General features: G+C 40.0%; 1 pseudogene; it reads left to right on the top strand.

Moving 5' to 3' along the window:
* The window catches only part of LOC114232538 (KRR1 small subunit processome component homolog), a 32,689-nt pseudogene extending 15,364 nt beyond the window's left edge, over window positions 1–17,325 (top strand).
* The last annotated feature ends 6,995 nt before the right edge of the window (window positions 17,326–24,320 follow it).

Here is a 24,320-nt window from a genome sequence, read left to right as displayed (position 1 = left end):
GTGTGTAGGGAGTGGGGAGAGATAGAGAAAGACAGAAACATCGAAACTTCATAACATCCATGTATGAGAGACACATTGATTGGTTGCCTCCCACACATGCCCAGACTGGTCCAGGGATAAAATCTGCAACCAAGGTATGTTCCCTTGACAGGGAATCAAACCCAGGACTCTTTGGTGCAGGGGTGAGGGGGAGAGTGGAGGGTGGGCACAACACTCTAACTACTTAGTAACACTGCCCAGGGGTAGTGTTTCATGTTAATGATTTTGTGCTCTTAGATTTACTATTGTATTAATTTCGATACAAAATTCAGTAGGTAACAATCTCTTTGCCTATAACTCTTCAAAGTTAAGGAATAGCCTTTAAATAATACAGTGATTACTTTAAAATATTATGTCATAACACAATGGAGAAATTGAAGACCTAAAAATTAGATAACATTTCCCTAAAGTCTGGGTTAAATATTAGGCAAATAAAGGATCAACATTTAGTAAACACATATCTGATGAGAGTCGTAATTAAGTGCCCTATAAAATTTGATCAAAGGGAGATCTACATGCTGTAGAATAATACATGTATAGGTAAAATAAATTTATATTCTACTCATACATGATATTTATATTCTTGACTGCCTAAATTAAAGAAGAGGAGAATCAAATGGTCATGTCTAAATTCTTCTGGGTAAATATGCAGTTGAGAGCTTTGTGATATCCTATCGAATAATAGAGTAATATGCAAATTAGGCATCACTCCGCGACAAAATGGCGGGACCCCTACCCACAAGATGTCGGCGCCCAGTCCCCTCAGCCCCGCTGCTGGAGTGTCTGGCCTGTCCCACCAGCAAACAGAGCACTGAGAGCAGGGCATGGTTGCTTCCTTAGTGCTGTGGCAGCAGGAAGCCACCAGGCCATGCACACACAGAGCCAGCGGAGGAGCAGGGCATGGCATCTTCCCAATGGTCGCCACGGCGATCGGGAAGATGCCAGGCCCTGCACACACAGAGCTGGCAGAGAAGCAGGGCCTGTCACCACGGTGATTGGAAAGATGCCAGGCCCTGTGCACACGGAGCCGGCGGAGGAGCAGGGCATGGCATCTTCCCGATGGTCGCCGAGGCAATCAGGAAGACTCCAGTGCCAGCAGAGCAGGGCATGGTGGCTTCCTGATCTTGGCAGCCTGGAAGCCGCCAGACCCTGCAAAGCCAGGCATGGCGGCTTCCTTAGTGGGGCAGTGGCAGGGAAGTCCCCAGACATGGCAGACAGAGCCCAGACAGCAGGGCTTGGGGGCTTCCTCAGTGGGCAGTGGCAGTGGGAATACCCCCAGGCCCTGCAGGCAGAGCCTGGACAACAGGGCATGGGGGCTTCCTTAGTGTGTTTGTGTCTGGGAAGCCCCCAGGCCTGGCAGACAGAGTACACTGCAGGGCATTGGGGCTTCCTTCACATGGCACCTGGCGGAAGCAGGCAGAGAGTGACAGCAGGGCATGGGGGCTTCATCTCCATGACTGCAGGGAAACCTCCAGGCCCCGCAGAGAGCAGAGAACCATGGGGTGTGGGCCTAAGCCATCAGTAGGACATCCTCTGAGAGATCCTGGATTGTAGAGGGTGCAGGTTGGGCTGAGGGAACCCCCGTGCACGAATTTTGTGCACCGGGTCTCTAGTTTAATATAAGAGAGACAGTTTATATAGTACAAAGTTAATGGTCTGTGCTCAAACTAGCTGTTTTGACTATATGAATGTCTCTAAAGGGCTTATATCATCATTGGAAAACTGTTCTGATTGTCTCTCAATTGTCTGGTTCTGAGCCGAACACAATAACTATTATTAGAAACCAAAAATATGTAGAAGAAACTGATAGAGAATCTGTCATGTGAAATGATAATGGTGGGATCAAGAGACTATGTTGGGTTCAGTGGATAACTGACTCTTGAGTTGGATCAAAGGAATCTATAAGAGTTTACCAGTGGGCAAGGGCAGGGTGGAGAGCATGCAAGGGGAGCTGTATGATTACCAATAGAATATCTGATGTTGAAAGCTCTGAATTGTGCTCTACCTATTAGCATGAAGTTGATCAGGTAGATTTATAATAGTAAATAAAGTAAAATTATTTTACATTGGTTATTTGAGTTTTGGAGAATGTCTATTTAACCTAACATATTTTGTTTTATTTTAATAAGTTAAAGTCTCTTGTTTCACTAAAATTTATCAATGAATCCAATATCTTAAAATATTTTGAAACTTCTTAAATTTATGATGATAAAAATCACAAATCACCATTAAACTCTTCTTAACTTTTATATGCTACAGCAACTAAAAATGCTTTTAAATTATTTAGCAATTATCTCAAGTTGTTTAAATATACTTTTAAATATAAGGGTCAGCATTTAAAATACAGATGGGCATTTTTAAACTGTAAATATAATATTTCACTCATTTTTTATTCTGATATATATTTTTAGTGGGCAGATCTTGAGACACATTACCAGGATAAGATTTGTACTGAGATTATAAAACTTGGTTTAGCTGGCATCTGTAGACTCTAAGGTCAAAAAGAGATTAGGTAATAGTATAAATCTTTCTTCGTTCTTAATCATTTTATCAGTGAAGTTAAATAAATATAGAAGTGTTTAATAATGAAAAAGTTGTACTTTAAATTAATTCTTCTTTATGAATGACATTGCATTAAATGTTCTAACCTATTATTTTTTTAAAGGAATGTTGGGATAAGGCTTAAAGTTCTGTTTTGCATACTAATGGGCTATGACCTTTTTGACACATGTATTAGAACCATGTTTTCCCTACTCTTAATGTTTCCTTCCTATGGGTGGGTATCAGTTAGTACAATATGTCTCACTACTCTTTGCCTCTTTATCTCCAGGAAATGGAGAGATATCTAACTGGCAAGGCTAAAAAAAAAAAAAAAAAACAAAAACAACAACCAAAAAAAACTTGGTATGCTTTTCCCAGCCCCTCTTATCCATCAGGATAATATCCCAATAGAATCAAGCTTTCTTGTCTGCTCTCCTTACCATATTTCCAATGGGGGTCAGCTTCTGACTGGGGGTCGGGGAGGGGGTATGGGATGCTTTGTCCAGGGCTACCTGCTACTGAGTGAACAGCTGTTTTGTTCTGATGGTCATTGTCAGGAGGACCATTGGCCCACAGGTAGATTCAGCTACTTGCCCACAGAGTGGGATCAGATATGAGAAATAAAAATACCTATTGTCTCTACATGATTGATTTATTCTCTGATCACAACTTTTAATTGATTCAGAATTCTGGCAGAAGCAGGGGAGCTTTTTATTTGCTCTCCTCAAGCGTCTCCAATGCGATTGACTAAAAGGATCTGTCTTATTTTACAGTCTCAGAGGCAGACCACAAAGCCAAGGTTATGAAGGAAAGTGAGGAAGGAAATGAGGTGAATAAGAACCCTTCTACTTCTGGTAACCCTAGGGAGCAATTTGAAGATGGCATCCTCCAAACTAAAAGGGCTGCCCATCGTGGCTGAAAAACGTGAATTTCCTAACAAGAAGTCGAAGCCAGAAAACTGAGATGAATCAGAACTCTTCATTGTACCTGGGAATGGAAGGAACTATTTCCTGCAAGTGGAAGGAGCTATTTCCAAAGAGGACAGTACGAGAGGACTCTTAAAGGAAGGTGGTTTTGTAGCTTTGTTCCCTGAATATTGAGCGGCTTATTTGAAGGAGTGATGGCCACTGGTTGAATGAACAAGCATTGGAACTCTTAACAAACTGTTACATTATGGCTCAGTGAAACACAGTTTCAGCCATTGGACCTTTTAGTGCCTTAAAAGAGTTCAAACACAAAAATGGGAATAAACACAAGAAACCAAACAAAAAAACTAAGAAAGAGTACACACCATCCCCATCACCACAACCAGAAAGTCAGATTTAAAAAAAAAAAAAAAAAAAGGCTAGTGGTGAATACTTTCTATAGGAAAGCCACAAAAAGTGACAGAAAATGAAAGCAATAAGGGCTAAGTAAGCAGAAGCTCTCGGTAACAGACAAGGGGGAAGAAAAAAGATTTTATTCCACCTAAAGAAAAACTAGTTATGAAACCTGAGAAAGCGTCTACTAAACGGAAATTGATGTGGCTGCCATCAAGAAAAAGAGGAAGAAAGCAAAGAATAAGACACTGGAGCTCTTACAGCTGAAGAAGTTAAGCTTAAAATAGAAGCAGATCAAAAGAAAAAGAAGAAAAAAAAGGAATATGCATTAAACAACCCTGAACTAGAATTTATTAAGGTATTTCCTTTTGTAAAAGATTTTGAGGCATTAGTTTTTTTATATGTAAGAAGGAATTCTCTGTTTTTTTTTTTCTGAGTTTGTTTTGTTCTTTATAGCAGTGTTTATCTATGCAGCTGTTCTTTAGAAATATAAACTACTAGAGGCCCAGTGCACGAATTCCTGCTCAGGTGGGGTCTCTCAGGTGGCCTGTGGAGATCAGGCCCTAGATTATGCCCCCAGCCTCACAGCCCCACTGCCCCGCCTGGCATCCTGCCTTGGTCTGGTGCTGCTTCCTCACCTGCTTCACCATCCCGCCTGCGGGATGATCAGTTGAGGCTAGGCCACCCTGCCCAGCTCCCTCAGTGCCTGAGAGCTGGGCAGAGGCTCCACCCCCCACTGCTGCTGCTGGTCACCTTCTGCAGGGCTCTGATTGCACCCCCCTTGACCTGGCACTGCCCATTCACCTGCTCCACCATCCCACCGTGGTCCCGCTCTTGTCAGGGCCCATCGGGACTGGCAGTACCTCCACTGCTACCCACTGCCAGTGCTGTGTCACTGACGCCATTCCACGCCACCCCCTGGTGGTCAGCACACATCATAGTGAGTGGTCGAACGACCACCCAAGGGGACAATTTGCATATTAGGCTTTTATTATATAGGATTATATTAAGAATAAGAGCATGTTATTAAGCCAGTTCCCATGATGGCCATCTGGAGTTTTATCCAGCCTGGATCCCTGGAAACACTATAGAACATTGCTGCAGAGTCATCCCCCGAGAGGTGATACTTATGCACCGACTTCCATCAATCAAGATTTGGGAACTTCTACGGTGGGCACTAATTCCCTGACACTTTGGGCCTGCAGTGCACATGGCAGATAGGCTCTGGAGCCACAGAAAGCAATGATATTTGTGGGATGGCAGTTGAAATTTTAGCCCAAGTGCACTGAAATAGAAGAGGGTAAGGTGATATGTGTTGGGCCCAACAGCATCTGGGCTAGAGCTGGACATGAAGGGTTTATTAGGGTAAGTTGTGTAGTGGGCATTGAATACCTTCAGTGTAACAGCATCTCAATAGTTCTGACATTGAGATTCCCTAAAAGTCATCTGCTTATGTGACAGACACTTTTACATTGATTGCTATACCACATCTATGCTTTCAAGAACCAATGTACACAATTTGGAGAACTGTTTGTAAAGTTGAGCGGCTCTCCTTATTGAGCTAACATTGAATGCTCGCCAAGGATAAGTTATACTATCAGTGACTTTTCCTATATATTTTTGCATTCAAAATTCAACATCCTCTTCTGCATTATGTCTACAAGCCAGTGTGAAATCAGATTTTGAAGTCAAGCAGAATTAGATTTAGATTCTATCTATGCTATTGAATAGCTACTGTCTCTGGTCAAATTATTTTAATGTTTTTGACCTTTAGGTTCCCAATTTACATGATACAAATAATATTAAATACCCAATAGATCTGATAATTAAATGAGGTAATGTACATACAACACAAGCAAGGAGCCTGGCATATAACAGACATGGAATATTACACAAGTAGACATTTAAAGATCATACAGGCAGTAAGTGTTGGAGCTAAAATTAAATCCAGATGCCTGATACTAAATGAAGTAGTCCTTCCATAGCACCAGTCATCAGTGGGAATCTGTGCGTCTGCCTTTCTTGTTAGCTGCCATTGTATTGGTGACTTTAACTGTGGTCTCTGAAGAGTGAAACGGAGACTTCCTGTTGAGATCTATTATAATCCGATTTATGTTTCATAGGTTTAAATTGCTAATTAAGTGATTTCAACACAAACATCAGATTTGAATCTGAGCTTTGTTTGAAGTGCTTTTTTGCTGTAAGTATTTTGCAATGGAGCTGGCAAATATTTAACCCTATCAATAACAGTTGAATTTTATTAAAATGGTAAGCTAGAAATTTGGGTTTGAATCCTTTTCTATCATTTCTCAGCCACATTTGTACCTCAATATCTATATTTATCAGAAGTGTGCTAAGTGAATGAAGGAGAAGAGTGGTCCAGAGGGGTGGAATAGCACATGAAAAGGCCCAGAGGCTGGGGAGAACCTAGAGAATGGAGGGCCTAAATGGTGTGGCTATAGTGTACAGATGTTTGAAAATGCAGTTGGTAAGGTACGTGAAAGCAGGAAATACAGGGCTTTATAGGGTATAGTCAGGAGTTGGATCTTTATCTAGAGAAAAATGTGAAGCCATTGGGGGTGGATAGGATGAGATTTGCATTTTAGGAAGCGCATCCTGGTTGTTGGAGGAAAACAGATTGTAAGGAGCAAAGGTGAAGATGGTGGGGAGGCTGCTGATGTCATGGAGTGAGAGTCTGTGAGTTGGATAAGGAAGCCCCCTTTGCCCTTGGCCTTTTGCCTTGCCCTTGGTCTGTCTGGAGCTGTGTTTCACCTACATGAAGACTTGTGGAACCAAGCAAACATTCAGCTAGTGTTCCTTTCAGGGCACTCACTGAATCCCAACCCATTTTCTCTGAAGAATCTATCTTGTGTGTGCGTGTGTATGGCATATATGTGTGCACTCATGCACATGTGCATATCCTTGTTATCTTGGAATTGCCACAGTTTTGCCAATTTTAGTAGCTTCCCTGAATCCTAGAGCTTGAAGCTGCTGGTGCCAGGGTCCTGCTTCAAGATGTGACCTGTGGTAAGTGACATGGGAATGCTGACTCATGGCCTCTGCCTTCAGGACCACTTGGGTGGAAGCTCTAATGGGGAGATGTGGCAAATGATGTAGGTGTGATCCCTCTCAGTGGCTCGCTGTCCCACACACCCACCTGGACCAGGGGCCTTTCCTCTTTCCAGGAGGGTGGAAAGATGTGATCTATGATTTGTCACTTTTTACTTTCCTGGTTTGGCAACAACTGCCTTTATGTTTGCCTTCTCCAACCCAAGGGAGAGATGGGAGTCAGGGCTGTGGAGTCTGAGACACTCCCATCACCCCCACCCTCAAGGACAGGATGAAGAGAACCAGTAGAATATTTCTGTGTTTGAGGCAGGAAATGGGTATTGATGAGAAAGAGAAAATAACAAGGACTAGAAATAGGGCATCTCCTTTTCCCAAGACTTACTTGCCAAAATATTTGCTGTGGTGAATGATAAAGAAATGAAGCCTTGACGTGATTCCTTGCATGGCAAAAATTTATTCTAAATAATTAAATGAGAGCTATATGTACCCAAACCTGTTCAATGAGAAATAGAAGGTGGATAAGGAGATAGTGAGGCATAATCTTACATCAATTTCAGTATCGCTATGCCCTTCTGGCCAAGTTATTCAACCTGTTTAATTCTGAAACAAATGTCTATACATAAGGAGACTTTTGTTTCTCGCCTTCAAGATTGAACTCTGTTAGTGTATCCAGTCCAACCTGAACCTTAACTCCAATTTTGGGTGGTCTCCATTGACACATGCCAATCAAGAACCATAGCTGGGAATCTCCTCCATGGACTATTTGGGGAACTTCATAATGGTCACAGAATGCTCAAAGACAGTGCTAGTTGGCAAGCTGCCACACCTATGGAACTTAGAGGACCTCGAAGGGCAGTTGTCTAAATCTAGAAGCCAGCATAACAACACCTTATCTCCAAACCCTTTGTACAGTTACATGAAATGAATTTATTGCAATGTGTATGTGACTCACAGATGATGCTTTGAGAGTTGGAAGGGACATTTTAACTGATCTGAAGTAAGAACACTCCAGAGGTAGAACTCTGAAGGGGGAAGGCTCTCTTGGCACTTAAGGAGTTAACAGAGCTTTGGTTCAGTGTTATGAGGTCAGTCTGTACTTAAGTCTAGTAGTCAGACCACCAGACATTAGAGAGAAATAGACCTCCGTAGCCAGAGCTTGAAGCATATTCTATATTGTTTTTGGTCATTGGCTTGTCTGAATTCATGCTGCCCCCTAAAGCCGTGCTTCAAAAGCACCTTCTGTGTGGGATGCATCTTGCACACCTAAATGAGTAGGTGGGAAGGCATCAAGAAGTTCATAGAAGCAGCAAGAGGAGGCCAAGACCTCTAAACCCAAGCTTGATCATCTGCTAGCTCTTCTGGGGGCTGACTTTGTTCTTAAATGGTGGTGAATTTATGTTGATTCTCATGTTAATTCACAATTAAAATGTATCATATCGAATAGACCAAGTTATTGTTTCAATATTCTCTTGTGCTCTAAAACCTCTTCCTGAGTAATACCTTTTTCTTTTATCTATTGTTTCACTTAAGGCCAGTTTCTTATGGGAATCAAAAGAGTCAATTATAAAATGACCCAAATGAAATCATGGATTTATATGCACTAATGTCAGGATTTGGCCCAATGGGTACATCTGTAATGCAGATGGTAGCTCTATGGGAGGGACCTTCACCTGTAACCATCTGTCAAACCTCAGTGGAAGAACATTACTGCAGCTCTGGAGTTTCTGGCTTTTTATACCTTTATATCTAATAGTGTGGCTTAAATGATAGGTATTTGAGCCTTGATAAGCTAAAGGGTAGTCATTTGTAATTATTTAACCAACATCATGTGGTAAACTCAAGATTAGCCCCATACCCACAAAGTAACCAACACCATGTGGAAATGTTATGTTCAAAAAGAAAAAGAAAAACCTCTATTCCACTGAACTAGCTTCTCTGTAAGGGTTGGGTCTATTTACATCATCACTGGCCAACCTTTCGGGCCATAATACTCTTGCACAAAATCTCAGGGCAGAGCATTTAATCCCCGAACATGTTCTTTTGTGGATTTAATGAAATGATCAAGAATAGGAAGTGTTTTGGATGGATTCCAAGCAGTTTCAATAAAAGGCAAGCAGGGAAGTATTTATGATACAGTGATATTAACATGATTACTTTTGAATGGCTATAATCAACAGAGACACAGGAAAATCTGTGGTAATTTGGAGGAAAAAATGTATTTTACCTCCTATGTTTCTATCACTTTTCCAACATGTTTGTCATGGAGCTGAGGTACCAAATAGACCCATGCTCTCCAGAGTCAGCTGTGTTTGGGAAAAGCATTCAGCCAGGATTAGTATAACCAGATAATGAATAACCTGTACCTCAGAGTGCAGAAGAATCAAGGATCCAAATTATACCTTGTGTTTTTTATTTGTTTGTTTGTTTCAAAGTGTGGTTGTAACTTGGTTACAAAATCTTTAAAAAAATTTTTTTTATTGATTTTAGAGAAAGAGGAAAGGAGAGAGAATGAGAGATAAACATTGATGTGAGAGAGAAACATTGATTGGCTGCCTCCTATATGCACCCTGATTGGGGACCGAACCCACAACCTGGGCATGTGCCCTGACTTGGAATTGAACCAGCAACCTTTCAGTGCACAGGATGATGCCCAACCAACTGAGCCACACTGGTCAGAGCTTGGTTGCACATTCTTAACACATTTTCTTCACAATGATAGTTCATGTATCAGGTCAGGACCAAAACTGATTCAACTTATAATACAACAATGCATATAATACTGGTTTGGTGGTGAGTCTTTGACTCAAGGAATGAAGGCAAGGAAAGAAGAGGGTATAAGGAGAGAGGATGAGGTGAACGTTAAGAAGAAAGAAGATGGAAAGCAGGTAAGAAAAAGCAGTCATAGGGAGAGGTTATAAAAAGAAGGGAGTGTAGTAATTTCTGCTTCATTCCAGAGCAGATGGATGACCCTAAATTGAATAAGGTTTATATTGGAAGCATCCTTTTTTTCTATAGCTCTCCTATCTTCTGCTGAACTGGAATCTTGGACCACGCAGGACGTGGAAAGGGACTCCTACACCCAGGCTTTGCATGCCCCTAAACCTCCAAACTGTCATGCCCCACCCTTGCCTACCATAATACTCTTCAGGCCATAAGATTACTTTATGCCCCAGGAGTTTATACCCCACAAGTACCATATTTTGGTCTTGTCTAAAAAAACCCAAAAAACAAAACACACACACACAAAAAAAAACACACACAACCAAACAGTAAACTGAACTATTTTACCCAAAATTCAGAGTTACTGATAGAATGGGAACATACAAAGGCACTTGTGTTTTCAAAACTATTTTTATTTAATTCAAAGTATATTTAATTAATGGAATTGCAGGTGGTTTGGGTATAAGTGAGCGAATTCTAGTAGTGTGGAGGAAGATATTTTAAGGCTTGGAGGCCTGGACAGACCTCCTCTCAGGAGACTGTTCACAAGCACCCTGTCCTTGCCATTCACTACTTCACCCAAAGAATCTCTGAAAATTCCAAGGTTTTGCAAGAGGATCTCTATGTTATTTCTAAAATTTTCTCTTTCTGTCTCTTACTGGACTATTAGTATTGTCTAAGTTGGGACAGAGTTAAGTCATCTGTGTGCTGCTTTACCCTTTTACTATCCATCTTCTAGACTTAACCTGACAACAGTGTTCAATACCCAATAATCTTTACATGTGTAATGCAGCTTTTCTCTACTTTCCTTCTAAGGGTCAATGCATTCAAAATATTTTTCTATTTTGTTCAATTATTATTATTTTAATATTTTAAAAATTGATTTCAGAGAGGAAGGGAGAGAGAGATGGAAACCTCAATGATGAGAGAGAATCATTGATCGGCTGCCTCCTGCACATACCACACTGGGGATCAAGCCTGCAACCGGGGCATGTGCCCTGGCCAGGAATCGAACCATGACCTCCTGGCTCATAGGTTGAAGCTCAACCACTGAGCCACAGCTGGCAGGGCCAGAACCCAATATTTTTCTTTCCTGCTCTTAAAAATAGAAAGTCATGGTTGTTGCATTTATCTATGATTTAAAAAGGGAGGCTTCCATTGAAAATATATGAAAACATAGGGCTCTGCTATTATATAGTCTGGGCCATTTCCCCCAATGTAGCATTGAATCACTTGAATTCCACTCACAAATTGAAACCAACTTTGTCTTCTCTTCAAAGTAAAGGGAATTTTATGAAGAGGTCTCTTCTAAATTATCAAAGGCATCAAGTTTTCAAAGAACTGATATCCCCCTCACATTTTCTATAGGGAAGGAAAGAGAGCATTCCAGTCATTGCAAAGATCTGCGTCCTGAAATGATACTGAGGGATTCAATAAAGATGGAGATAAAAAGACCATGACACTGAAACTCAGAGGGGTTTTGATTATTTCAGCATGTGGGCTCATAGGCACCAAATTCAGCAAGATGAGCATTAGCATAATGTAATGATACCAGAATTAAGGAACCAGGGCACCGGGAAGAGAGAGTGAAAAGATTCTTCACTTAGGGAAGACAGATCTGGGTAGAAGAGGAAAGAAAGCAGAGAATATTCCTGTCAATCAGACACTGTATCTCTTAGAATTGCCCCCCATCCTTAATAGGGAATGCCTCCAAGGCAGGAGTGTTATAAATGCCAAGATAGTTCATACCTCGTTCCCTGGGTGTCAGGATATGTTCTTTCCTTATACAACTCAGACAACCAGGGAAAATGGAACTTTTTAAAAAAGGACAAATTAAGTTCTATTTGTAATGTGAAGCAGGAATGATGCCAGGTTGTCAGAATTTTAAAACGTGTGTGGAAAGATGGAAGACTTTTGCTTCACAATTACTAAAATCTGGGTGATATCGCTGGGTGCTAATTGCCTCTTCAGAGTTGAAGAAGGGGCTTGTTAAAATGGATTTAGTTGGATATAAAACACAATCCAAGAGCAGGTAAATGCACGTGATGGGCTCTCTAAAGGAGGTGCTGTCAAGAGAAGCAGATTGTTGTTCATGGTGGGACTCCATAAAGTAGGCATGACGAGGTGATGGTCAATTACAAGCCCCAAACAATTGAGTCATGTCCTGGGAGAAAAATGGGAATTTCTAAGGTAGTTTTGAGATCTTAATAAGGAATTTATACTTATTTCAAGCCGAATATGACTAGTTTCCTTTAAAAACATATTGACATTATGTGGTTCTTTGAATATTCTTATCAAGTTTTCTCTTTACTGATCAATGTCCAGTGATAGCCAAGGGGGTGGGGATAAGATTTTCATATTCTTGTCATCTTCAAGGAAGTTATCATACTGTGATGCACTTTATTTCAAAGAAGGGAATGTGATAAATGTTTTTTACGTTGTTCCTAGGGTGATTATGGAGTGGGCCCATTATGCAGTGGGTCCATCATTATGCAGTGGGCCCATCAGATCTTCATGGGGGTTATCTCAGCATGCAATATATTTGGAACGATGCTGAAAAATCTACAGTAGCCTCCTGCAAGGCCTGGCAGTGGAGACTAGAAAATGAAATCAAGAGAAAGCTCTCTTTTTCTTTTTATCATCAAAGTATCTCACACTTTATGTCCTTTCTTTTCTTACTCTGGAGGATGAGGCACTTGGGAAAAGTCATTCTATCATGTGTATGCAATTCTTGCACCAGAATGAATGAGCAAGGCAGACTCCTGGCAGCTTCCTCTGCGATGCACTAAAAAGATGGTCAGAATGTCCCCAAAGATTTCACTGGCTGGATAAAACATATAGGGCAGTAATCTGGAGCTCAGTTTGCCTTGCAGGTTTGCATCTTTTTGTATTGTGAGTGGTATGGTCTTATAAGACCCGGGTGGAATCATTCTCTCTAGCTTTTACCACGTGGTTGGAGTTAGCAGGCTCCCCTCCCTCCCTCCCTTCTTCCCTCCATCTATCATCAGATGATATTAAAAACAACTCTAGATCAAATAATCTGGGAATTGAGATAGTACATTATTTTGTATTCTTTTGTTGCAGGCGATCGAAATGAACAAGGTTGAACGTTATTGGAGCCCAGAGATCCTGGAAAACAGTGAAGCTTATGAAATCCTCCAGTGCTCTTGTGTTCTGGGAAACAGCTTACTATAAACAATCACCCTTCCCCACATGTCTTAGACTCATGGGTGCCCTTCATGTCTTTGGACAAGAGACAGATGACAAGGCCAGATACAGACCTTGCAAATTCCTGGATTTTTTCCCCTCCAAATTGAATGGCTGAAATACTTGTCTATACTGCTCAAATGAAAAAAAAAATGCTCCTTAAAGAAACTTTATTAAGTTTCTTTCCTTCCCTCAGGACCCTGAACTTTGATCCATCCCTCAGCCTGAGCCTGCAAAGGTCTCCCCAAAAGCCCTCTGAGAATAGGTTGGGCTCATGGAAAATTTTTGTCTGATTTACTTTCCATCAAGCTACCCTTCCTTGTACCCTGACTTTTCTACATAAATTTTTAAAAGTGTGCTTGCTCTTCTTTTGCCTTATTTTTTTTTAATACTCACTTGAGGATAATTTTTCCATTGATTTTTAGAGAATAGAAGAGAGGGAGGAGTGGGAATCTACAAGTTTCAATTGTAGATTCGATGTGAGAGGGCCAAAGATCGAATCTACAATTGAAACTTGACCATGACCCTTCAGTTGGTAGGCTGACTTTAACCGTTGAGCAAACTGGCTAGTGCTCCTTGTCTAATCTTTGAGAACACTTGCATAGCTCAACTCACCTCTCCCTATTGCAATAGTCTCTTCTCTAACTTCCCTGCCCTTGTAGTGATCCTTCTGAAAAGTCTCTCCTTGGTAAGCACATGTCCTTTGAATGTGACAAAAACAATGCAGATAAAGTCAAAAGAAGATATGGAGTAGCTCAAGGACATAAAGTAGTTTACTGAATAAAGGGGTCTTAGAAGGGACAAAGTCTAGGCAGAGGTGACTGATCAGCCTTATACATTTCCTGCCCTTGGATTTTTACTCTCAAGAGATAAATTGCAGGGCTTGAGAGCCTGTCTCAAGTCACCAAAGAGCATGCAGGGCAACTTGACTGGAAGTCCCACCAATACTCTATATAGTAGAGGAAAGGTGATTTCTCAAGATAAAGCTGGGATCATGTTGCAAAAAGGAAAGGGGAAAATGTTGGGCAGGTAAAGACAGTAGTGGTTTACTACAGGTATGATACTTACCTAGAAGGCTCAGCACATTTAGATTTTCTACAAAAAATATAAAATAAAATATATGAGAGAATTACAGAATTTGGTAGCTAACACATGTGGCTCTATGCTGAGAATTCCCATGGCTAATTTGCAAAGTAGCCACTTGGTGTCACTTTAATATCTACATTTTTTATTCTCTGTCAAACATAAATGAAATGTTAACCATTATAGTTATATAACATAATTCTGTCTGTATACTTAGCATGTTTTCAGAGCTCAGCCTGGGATACAGTATCAGAGGAAGGCATTACTATGCAGCTGACCCTGTACTCCATGTGTAATCAGCATAAAATAGATACAAAGTTCTCTAAGATTTTTTCTGACAATCTCCAGCTTTATAAGCAACTGTGCAGAAGTATTTATTGCTAGTCTTACCATTCTCTCATTTATTTTGGCAATGTACAGGCATGTGCTAAATTACGGCAGCTTTCAACCATAAAATCCTATACACTTTCAACCATAATTTCTAGAATCTCCCCAAACATAAAGATGTTTATAGGGTTTCAGTCTTGTGGAAGCCATAAAATATGCTGGGCTGAGCAGGCAGCCATTCATTAAGTCTCTCTCTCTCTCTCTCTCTCTCTCTCTCTCTCTTTCTCTTTCTGTTTCTACAGTAGCCACAGGACTATATAAAATCATATTAGTCAACTTAAGTCAATATGAGCACGAGACCTTGATGTATTGCTGAGAGCATTTTGCCCATGTGATTCTCTCCTCTGGTTTAAGGAGAGGCACTCATTTTCATAAACATACTAACGTGATTATATTGCCAATGCCTCTGGTGTCAACAGATCTATTTTTTTTGTGTGTGTGTCAACATATCTTGTGGTAAAGCCAGAGCATGGCTCAGTCACCTGTAATTGCTGTGGGATAAAAAACCAGCTAGAGATTTTCAAGAAACTTGCTCAGCCTAAATTCTCGTGACCTGGTTCTTCTCAATAGCATGAACTACAATGCCGACGCCTTTTGCAATGTCAGAGGCATATCTATGAATAATAATGAAGTCACGAAGACAGTGTTACCTTGCAGCTAAAGGAGAGTGTTGGAGAGCTTTTCCTGCCCTCCATCTCATCCTGTAGAATGTAATGGAAGGCAGCAGTAGCACTCTTGTCATACGAGCTTCCTTGCTGCTTTGCATTCTCTCAGCAACTCAGCACCAGTGTCCAACGACCGAACAAATAACATTAGATTATCACCAATAACTTGTTACAAGGAATGAAGGATTCCTTTAATTCCCTCAACAGCACAGGTGTGCTCTCTATCAGCAGGAGTTTCCAGAACAGTGTCAGTTCCCCTGACAGAACAAGCTCCGATTGACAGGAAATGTCACAGACAGTCTTCTCAAGGCGCTAGGAAAGCTTTTATGTATCATTATTCTCCTTTAGATACAATACAGCTAAAGCTGACACTCGGGTTTGTAATGAGATCAGCACCACTGATGTTTTCTGTATAGTAAGACAGGGAACACATTCTGAAAATTCCCAGAGACGAGGACCCATCATTTTTAATGAGGAACAGCAGTCACTGTGACTGGATGGGTACCCACTGTTTTCAGCCCTGAGCTTGACGCTGTGTGGGAGTCTTGCAATAATTAAATGAGGCAGAGTTGTCCTTTAGGAATCCGTGACCTCTCTGGGGAGGTAAAACGAAGATGCTGAAAGTAATTTGCCTAAATGAACTGAATGCTAAATTGAACATTGGCAAGTGTGTGGGGGTGGATGGTAAAGGGAATCCATGTTTTGAAAGCTTAGGAAGGGAAACCTGGAGGAATGAAGTATATGCTCAAAGAGAGAGGAACCCATTCCCTCCTGACCACCTAACACACTGAAGGCCATGTGCTAAACACTCAGTTTATATTGGAGGGGGGAGGGAGGGGGACCATGAAGATTACCAAGGGCAGCTGGTGAAAGGTTTACTTTCCTATAATAGAAGTCTACATCTACACACATACCGGGGTTACGGTGTGTGGATGTACCTTCCCTTCACAGTGGTCTTGGCCATGTGACTTCCTTTGGAAATAAGTTGTCAGTGGATGTGATGGGAACAGAAGCTTGAAATGTGCTGTGTAGGTGGAATTGCACTTGTGTCTTTTTTTTTTTTTAATTCTATTTATGGCTAGGTTTGATGGAGTGTCATCCATCAAAAGGTTGTGGGTTTGATTCCCAGTCAGGTGGGTATGAGAAGAGGCTGTGTTATCTCTCATACATCGATGTCTCTCTAAATCAATAAACATGACCTCAGGTGAGGGCTAACATTTAAAAAATATGTTTATTGAGGTTCTGTTGGTTAATAACATCCAATTTCTCTGATCTGCCTTGTACTTTTCCACCTGCCCAGACCTGAGAAGAAACATGCAGCACTCAAATCTCAGCCCAACAGCAGACTAGACCCAAGTCCAGCTGGATCCTGTTGTCCTGAGCGTACTGCCCAGCAGAGCTCGGACTAGACCTGCTCACTAGTCCTCACCCTGAAGACCAAGAGCAGGAGAGAAAAATGCCTCTTGTTATAAGCCACTGAGATATTGGCTTTTTGTTTGTTTGTTTTGTTGTTGTTGCTGCATAGCAAAATCTGACTTACAAAGAAATTAAGATTGCCCTCATATGTTTTAATGTAGAGGGGAAATCATGGTTTGTGTTTACTAAACTCTACTATTCAGTAAGCAGGATAAGTGTTTTGAAAGAAGTATAAAGTATCCTGGGGCGGTGGGGGTCCTGGAGCAGGTATGAGACCTAGGGTTTACAAGGACTTTATGAAAGTGACAGTAATATACATGCCCTGAAGGAAGGGAAGGGTTTGAGCAGATTGGGGAGCGGCAAGGGAAGGAAGGAGAGAAGGTACCTGTCCTGCTGGCACATGGCAGGGTTTTAAAATGTATAATGCAAGTGTCTGACATTAAGCTCTTGATTGCCCAGACATGCGTTTCAAAGACAGCTGTCTGGAATAAACACATTGCCAGCCACACGTGTGAATACAGAGCCAGGCCATCCACCCCTGAAGTTTCCTTTGTTTTTGAGACCTCTGGCTGGTTTAGATATCTGACTGTTAGACAGCTTGTTTTTCCTTTCCTGCAATCATTCCTGCTCTTACGTTTTAAATTCACAGTGAACCTGTGAAACTGGAGATACGAGCAGCCCCTCAGGCCCCAGCACTCTCTTCCTCTCTCTACTGCAACCTCACCCTGTGGACTCAGGCCTGCTGTGTACCCTCCAGGACTTGTGAGTAACATACCTTGTCTCTTTGTCTTTTCAAAGTTCCCTAATGGCTGTTGCTGAGGTTTGTTATTCAGTCATAATAAGAACCACAGTGACTGGTCCAGCCACAGCATGGGCTCTGGAAGGGGAAGTGACTGTGGGGTCTCTCCCGGAGCCCGGGTGAGTGTCCCCAGACATTCTAGCCTGTAGTGACCATAGGACAAAACTATATTTCTGTTTACAGAGTGGGATACACTGGGGAAGGAAAGCAGTGTGTAAATGGGGTAGAGCCGTGGTCGGCAAACTGTGGCTCGCGAGCCACATGTGGCTCTTTGGCTCCTTGAATGTGGCTCTTCCACAAAATACCATGGCCTGGGCGAGTCTATTTTGAAGAAGTGGCGATAGAAGCAGTTTAAGTTTAAAAAATTTGGCTCTCAAAAGAAATTTCAATCCTTGTACTGTTGACATTTGGCTCTGTTGACTAATGAGTTTGCCGACCACTGTGCTAGGGCAATGGTGACGAAGAGCAAGGTAAGATTTATGCTCACAGCAGTCATGAAATCAGAGTTATATAGTAGAATTCCCTAACTTTGTTTGGGAGAAGTTTCAGGAAACAGAAATTCCAATTTATAGGTTATTGCTATTGTACATGGTCATTTAAACAAGATTTAACTTTATTTTTAGTAGTAAATATAGCAAGAGGGACAGATATAGAAGCCTACCAGCTTTAGATCTGGAAGACGTTGGCCCATGAGTGATTAGAATGAAAATTAAGGGAGGAGGGGGTCAGAGAATTGACAGGAATAGGGAATAAGAGGCACAAGAAGAAGGTGAAGGTTCAGTGGGATGGTTTCTGCCCACCAGGCAGTTGGGAATATGGTAATCTGGGCTAGTGACACTGATTTGGCAACGATCTGCAAAGAGATAAATGCCAGTGTTTGGGTGCATCTAAGACCAGAGAGAGAGATTTGGGAGGAAATACAAAGAGACAAAAATGAGTGGTTAAGAACAGAACTTTGAAGAATGTTTACATCTTGTGAATAGGAATAAGAACTGGTCAGTGAAGGAAACAGTAATGAAAGTCATGGAAAAGATATGCGGAAATATCAGTGCCACAAAATGTGCAGAGGGGAGAATTTTACAAAGGAAGTGCTCAACAGTGATGTATACTGAAGAAAGATTAGCTTATTCATTTCTCTGGCCAGCATTAGAAGTTGACCAAAATCCAATTTGCTGTCACAGATAGAAAAAGGATCTGAACTAAGAGCATTGATATCAACATTGTGGAAAACACACGTGGTTGTGCTTTTACCTGTGACCTTCATTTGCAGAAATCTCTTAAATATTGCTTACTGAGAATTATTTTCCAGCAGATAACGCTGCAGGAAATGCTAAGGAAACAGAAATTACATATTTATTTTTCTTGGAATTATAGGAACAGAAGTTTCCCTGAATATCATTTTCTTTCAATTACAGTTGATATTCAATATTATACTAGTTTCAGGTGTATAGTAAAGTGGTTAGACATATACTTTACAACATGATCCTCCCAATGAGTCTAGTACCCACCTGGCACCATACTCACTGTATTTTCCAGCGTATAAGACGACTGGGCGTATAAGATTTTCCTGGGTTAAAAAGTTGTCTTATACGCTGGAAAATATGGTAGTCCAATATATCTAGTCCATTATTTCTAATCCCATCAATATAGTCCAACATACCGTATTTTTTAACCCAGGAAAATCTTATACGCCCAGTCGTCTTATACCCCGGAAAGTACGGTAGTTATTGCAATATTATTGACTATTTTCCCTATGCTGCACTTTACATTCCTATGAGTGGTTCTGTCACTGGTAATAAGAACATCTTAATCCTGTTCCCATTTTTACCTATCCACCCAACCATCCTCTCATCTGGGCAACCATCAGTTTGTTCTCTGTATCTATAAGTTTGTTTCTGTTTTGTTTATTCATTTATGTTGTTTTTAGATTCCACATATAAGTAAAAGCATATGGTATTTGTTTTTCTCTGTCTGACCTCTTTCATTTAGCATAATACCCTCCAGGTCCATCCATGTTGTCACAAATGGTAAGATTTCATTCTTTTTATGGCTGAGTAATATGTACCACATCTTCTTTACCCAATTGTCTATTGTCTATTGATGGACACTTAGGTTGCCTCCATATCTGGCTATTGTAAGTAATGCTTTAATGAACATAGGAATGCAAAAATCTTTTTGATTCTGTTTTTTGTCTTTCTTTGGGTAGATACCCCAAAGTAGAATTGCTGCTTTGTATGGTAGTTCTATTTTTTTATTTCTTGAGAAAACTTTATACTTTTTCTGTAGTGAGTGCACCAATTTGCAATCTCACCAGCAGTGCACAAGGGTTTCCCTTTCTCCACATCCTTGTCAATACTTGGTATTTGTTGATTTATAAATGACAGCCATTCTAACAGATGTGAGATGATGTCTCATCATGCTTTTAATTTTCATTTTTCTGATTTTTAGTAATGCTGAGCATCTTTTCATATTTCTATTATCCATCTATTATCCTCTTTGGAGAAATGCCTATTCAGGTCCTCTGCCCATTTTTTAAAAATTGTTTGGTGTTTGTTTGTTTTTCTTTTTTTTTTTTTTTGTTTTTTTTTTTTTGGTGTTAAGTTGTATGAGTACCTTATATATTTTGGATATTAACTGCTTATTAGATGTATCATTGGTGAATATTTTATTCCATTCAGTGGACTGCTTGTTTTGTTTTGTTGATGGTTCCTTTGCTGTGCAAAAACTCTTCAGTTTGATGCACTCCCATTTTTTTCCTTTTGTTTCTTCTGTTCAAAGAGACATATATTACTAAGAGTGATGTATAAGAGTTTACTGCCTATGCTTCCTCCATATTCTTTTATATTTGGAATCTCCCTCAGAACCACTTCTGAACAAAACTTCAATTCTTGAATGCTATAATTCTGAGAAATTCTGGTATGAAGGAAGGAAGAGATGTTTGGCAGAAATAGTAGGCTAAACATGAATTTAATAGCACTTTAATTTTAGTGAGCAAAGAATTTACCAAAATTATAATGTAATAAAGTTAATTTCATTCAAATAATTATAAAGTAAAATAAATATTCAACATAAATTTAAAGTATCTAAAGTTAAGATTATAATTTTAAAAATGATGCAATATCAGGAAACGTGGGATTCTGTTTTACCCATTGATAGAATAGCCAGAAAATTCTTTTGACTCTACAGTTATAGTCTCCATACCAGATTTTCAGAGAGACCCATCTATTGGTAATAAACCCATCTATTGGTAAATATCTGGAATATGGAGGTAATAGCACATATTTGGGCTCACATGATGATAATGACAAATATTCACTATTTTTTAGTATTGTGTTTCTTGAATATTTAAAAATTCACTAGCTACTATTAGCATTTGGGATGGCGTCTAAGTGAATTTTAATTCAAGAACATACATTGAAAAGCCTAGAAATATATCATCCATATGTATTACACTGGTAAATTTTTACAAATTATTCCTGGTGATTTTAAACAACATACTGCTTCCATTTTTACTGCTTATAACTAGGTTATGTTCAATTTCTCCTGGTTCCAGTCCATCTCAAAATGCCTCAAACACAGCTGTTCCAACATAATTTTGGCTCATTGGGTTTCTGTCAAAACCCAGAACTACAAATACTGCTCTGAAGATAGGAGGCGAGGGAAAGCTTCAAGAGTGAAAATGATTTTAAAGCTCAAAATAGCTCACATTGACTTTGGCTTAGGAAGGTGTTTATTTTTTTATTTTTAACTCAAGCATATTTAGGATCTTTTGTAAATTAAATAGAGTTTGCAACTTTTATTAAAAATCTTATCATTATCAAGGTTAATTTTTCATTATTCTTTTACCATGAAGAAGATGGGGAGAGGGGGTCCCCATTATCGATAGGGAGAGGCAGTTCACACAGCAATATCAGCATTTCGTCTTTAAAACCAGGCTGCCAGGGTTGAATTCCTGCTCTGTTGCTATTGGTCCTATGATCTTGGGCAGGTTGCTCAACCCCTGTGCAACTTGGAGCAAAATGAGACTGGTGATAATGCCACTTCCTGGAGTTATTGTAAGGATTAAAAACAGTCCCTGACAATAATAGATACTCAATATCATTAAAAGGCTCTTTTAATTTGATTTATTACTTAGTAGTTCCTTTGCTTGGTATACTCAGCTCGTTCATATTTTTATTTCTTTTTATGTTGTGTTTTTGTGTGTGTGTGTGTGTGTGTGTGTTAGTAGGTAACATTCCCTTCTTCAGAACTACTCAGATCATCAAGACAGGTCTTAGCAATCTGGATAACATTTCAGTCTGAAGTGGACTGGAGTCCCTAAACCTGTTCTGGAGAGCTCTCCAGCATTCTGTATCCGGAGATAAATACACCTCTTGGAGAGAGTGAGAGGAGACACCTTGCTGAGGCAAAAGTTCTTCAAACAGTTGTGAAGTCTCTGCAGATGGAGCCAAGATGTTCTTAAGACCTTATGATGGGCTTTAATCTTCCATCGGGGTTATTTTTATTTCTCAAGACATTTCCCATTCCTGAAAGATTACTCATTTTACTTTGGACATAGAGCCAGAGAGGCTGTGACAGCTCCTAATTCTTGTAATTTCTCTGGATATGAAATTCCTTTCAGATAATAGTACTGACCTGAAGTAAGTACTAAGTGATTTGTTAACACGATAAAACTAGTCCATCACCAGAGACAGAGCAGCCTCCCGGGGGCCTCTGATTTCTCACACTTATGCTTTATGACAGCATCATTCATCCAGGGAATAGATTTGATTATTTTAGAACCCTGTGAAGATAGACAATTTGTAGGGTATTTGAGAGATGGAAACATGGATACTGTGGCCAACACAAGATCAGATTTCTTATTTGGAGATGTTACTATTTGAACAAATGCTATATATCTTTGTTTTTTTGTTCTTTTCTATTGAGGATTAGAATACATTTACACGTACAGAAAATCTAACTACAATCACCTTCAAGAAAAATACTTTTATGCAGCTATTTAGAAAGCGAGGTATTAGCTGGCATCAATTACCCTATTTTTCACAAATTCCATGTCTTTAATTATAGCCCTGTTTTTTTTTAATGTTAGAAAGACTTAATAAAATGTCTGTGGATGAATTTCTCCATCAGAGCCCTCATGACATGTAATTAAATAATGAAGATTTTTAGAGAGGGCTTTGCACTGAATTAGAGTTAGGAGAAGTGACTTAACCAGGCTTTGTACGGAAAAAGTGAAGAAGTGTGACAAGATGGAAATCACGTAGATAAAGTGACTAATGAAACTGCTCTTACTTTAAATTATAACATTACACCTGGGGGAGGGGTTGAAAAGTAGTAAGGCTTGTTTATGATATTGATTCACTTGTAAGCCCTACAGCAATTATTCCCAGATTTTAGTGTTCATAACAATAACTCCTGATGCCTATTACAGTGGCAGGTTTCTTTGTCCCGCCTGAGAACTACTAAATGAGGAATCTTAATCTTATGCATCCTGAAGGTTGAACTTAGCTGGCATAAAGCATCCCTCCTCTTTCCCCATTTTTCCTTGTCAACAAATTTCCTTTGCAAGATCTGTAATGGGAGTCCTCACTCTCCATTTCTGTCTTCCTTCGTCACCTCCAGCTTTTGACAAATATAATTGTATATATTTAAAGTGTAACAACATGGTGGTTTAATATATGTGTACATTGTGAAATGATTCCCACAGTCAGCACAGTCAGGTTGGTTAGTACATTCATTACCTCACACAGCTACGGTTTATGTGTGTGTGAGTGTGTGTGTGTGTGTGTGTGTGTGTGTGTGTGTGTGTGTGTGTGTGTGTGTGTGATAAGAATGCTTAAGATTTACTCTTTTAGAACATTTCAAGGATATACTACAGTATTATTAACCATAGTCACTCTGCTGTGCATTGGATCCCCAGAACTTATTCATGCTGTAGCTGAAGGTTCCCAGCATCACTGTAGTTTATCCATTTCTCAACTTCCCATAACCACCATTCAACTCTCTATTTCTATGAGTCTGACTTTATTTTTTAAAGATTCCACAGACAAGTGAGATCACACAGTACTTGTTACTCTGTCTGGCAATGTCACTCAGCATAATGTCTTCCAGGTTCATCCATGTTGTTGCAAATGGCAGATCCTTTCATGTTTAGGATTTTGGACTTTGTCCTGAAAACAAAGGGAAGGATGGCAAGAGGCTTTCTGTTAGAGATGGCACACAACTACCAAATAGAAGTATCAGGTGGTGGGAAGTTTTTGTCCATCACAAAAGTTTGCCATTGAGGGAACAAGGCTCCTAACCAATCAACAAGGGAGAAGGAAGAGAAAACATACTGGGATTATGTGTGTGTAGAGGGGGAAGTGGGAAGGAATGATAAAAAGAGCAAGAAAGAGGGAAAGAGATAGAGAAAGAATAAGTAGAAAATTTAAAGAAGGGATAAACAAGTATTATGGTTTAGTCCTAAATTCTCTATACTAGCAATTTTCAACCCTTTTCATCTCATGGCACACTAAACTAATTGCTAAAATTCTGTGGCACACCAAAAAATGTATTTCTTGTCGATCTGACAAAAAATAGTTATAATTTTGATTCATTCACTCTAAACAGCTATTGTTGTGAGATAGACGCATCAATTGGTTGTCTTCCGCATGAGTCCTGACCAGGGCTGGGAATCCAGCCTGCAACAAAGGTACATGCCCCTTGACTGGAATCAAACCAGGGACCCTAGCTAGCTTAGACTCTATCCACTGAGCCAAACTGACTAGGACTATTGTCATTTTTTAAATTTGACAATCTAAGGGAAAATAGGTCAGTGCCCCTAACTAAATAGTTGGGGATTGTCAAATTTAAAAA

Source organism: Eptesicus fuscus, chromosome 17 (assembly GCF_027574615.1).
Source record: "Eptesicus fuscus isolate TK198812 chromosome 17, DD_ASM_mEF_20220401, whole genome shotgun sequence".
In the NCBI taxonomy this organism is placed as follows: domain Eukaryota; kingdom Metazoa; phylum Chordata; class Mammalia; order Chiroptera; family Vespertilionidae; genus Eptesicus; species Eptesicus fuscus.
The sequence above is the reverse complement of the archived record's forward strand: the minus strand, read 5'-3'. Positions and strand labels throughout refer to the sequence as shown.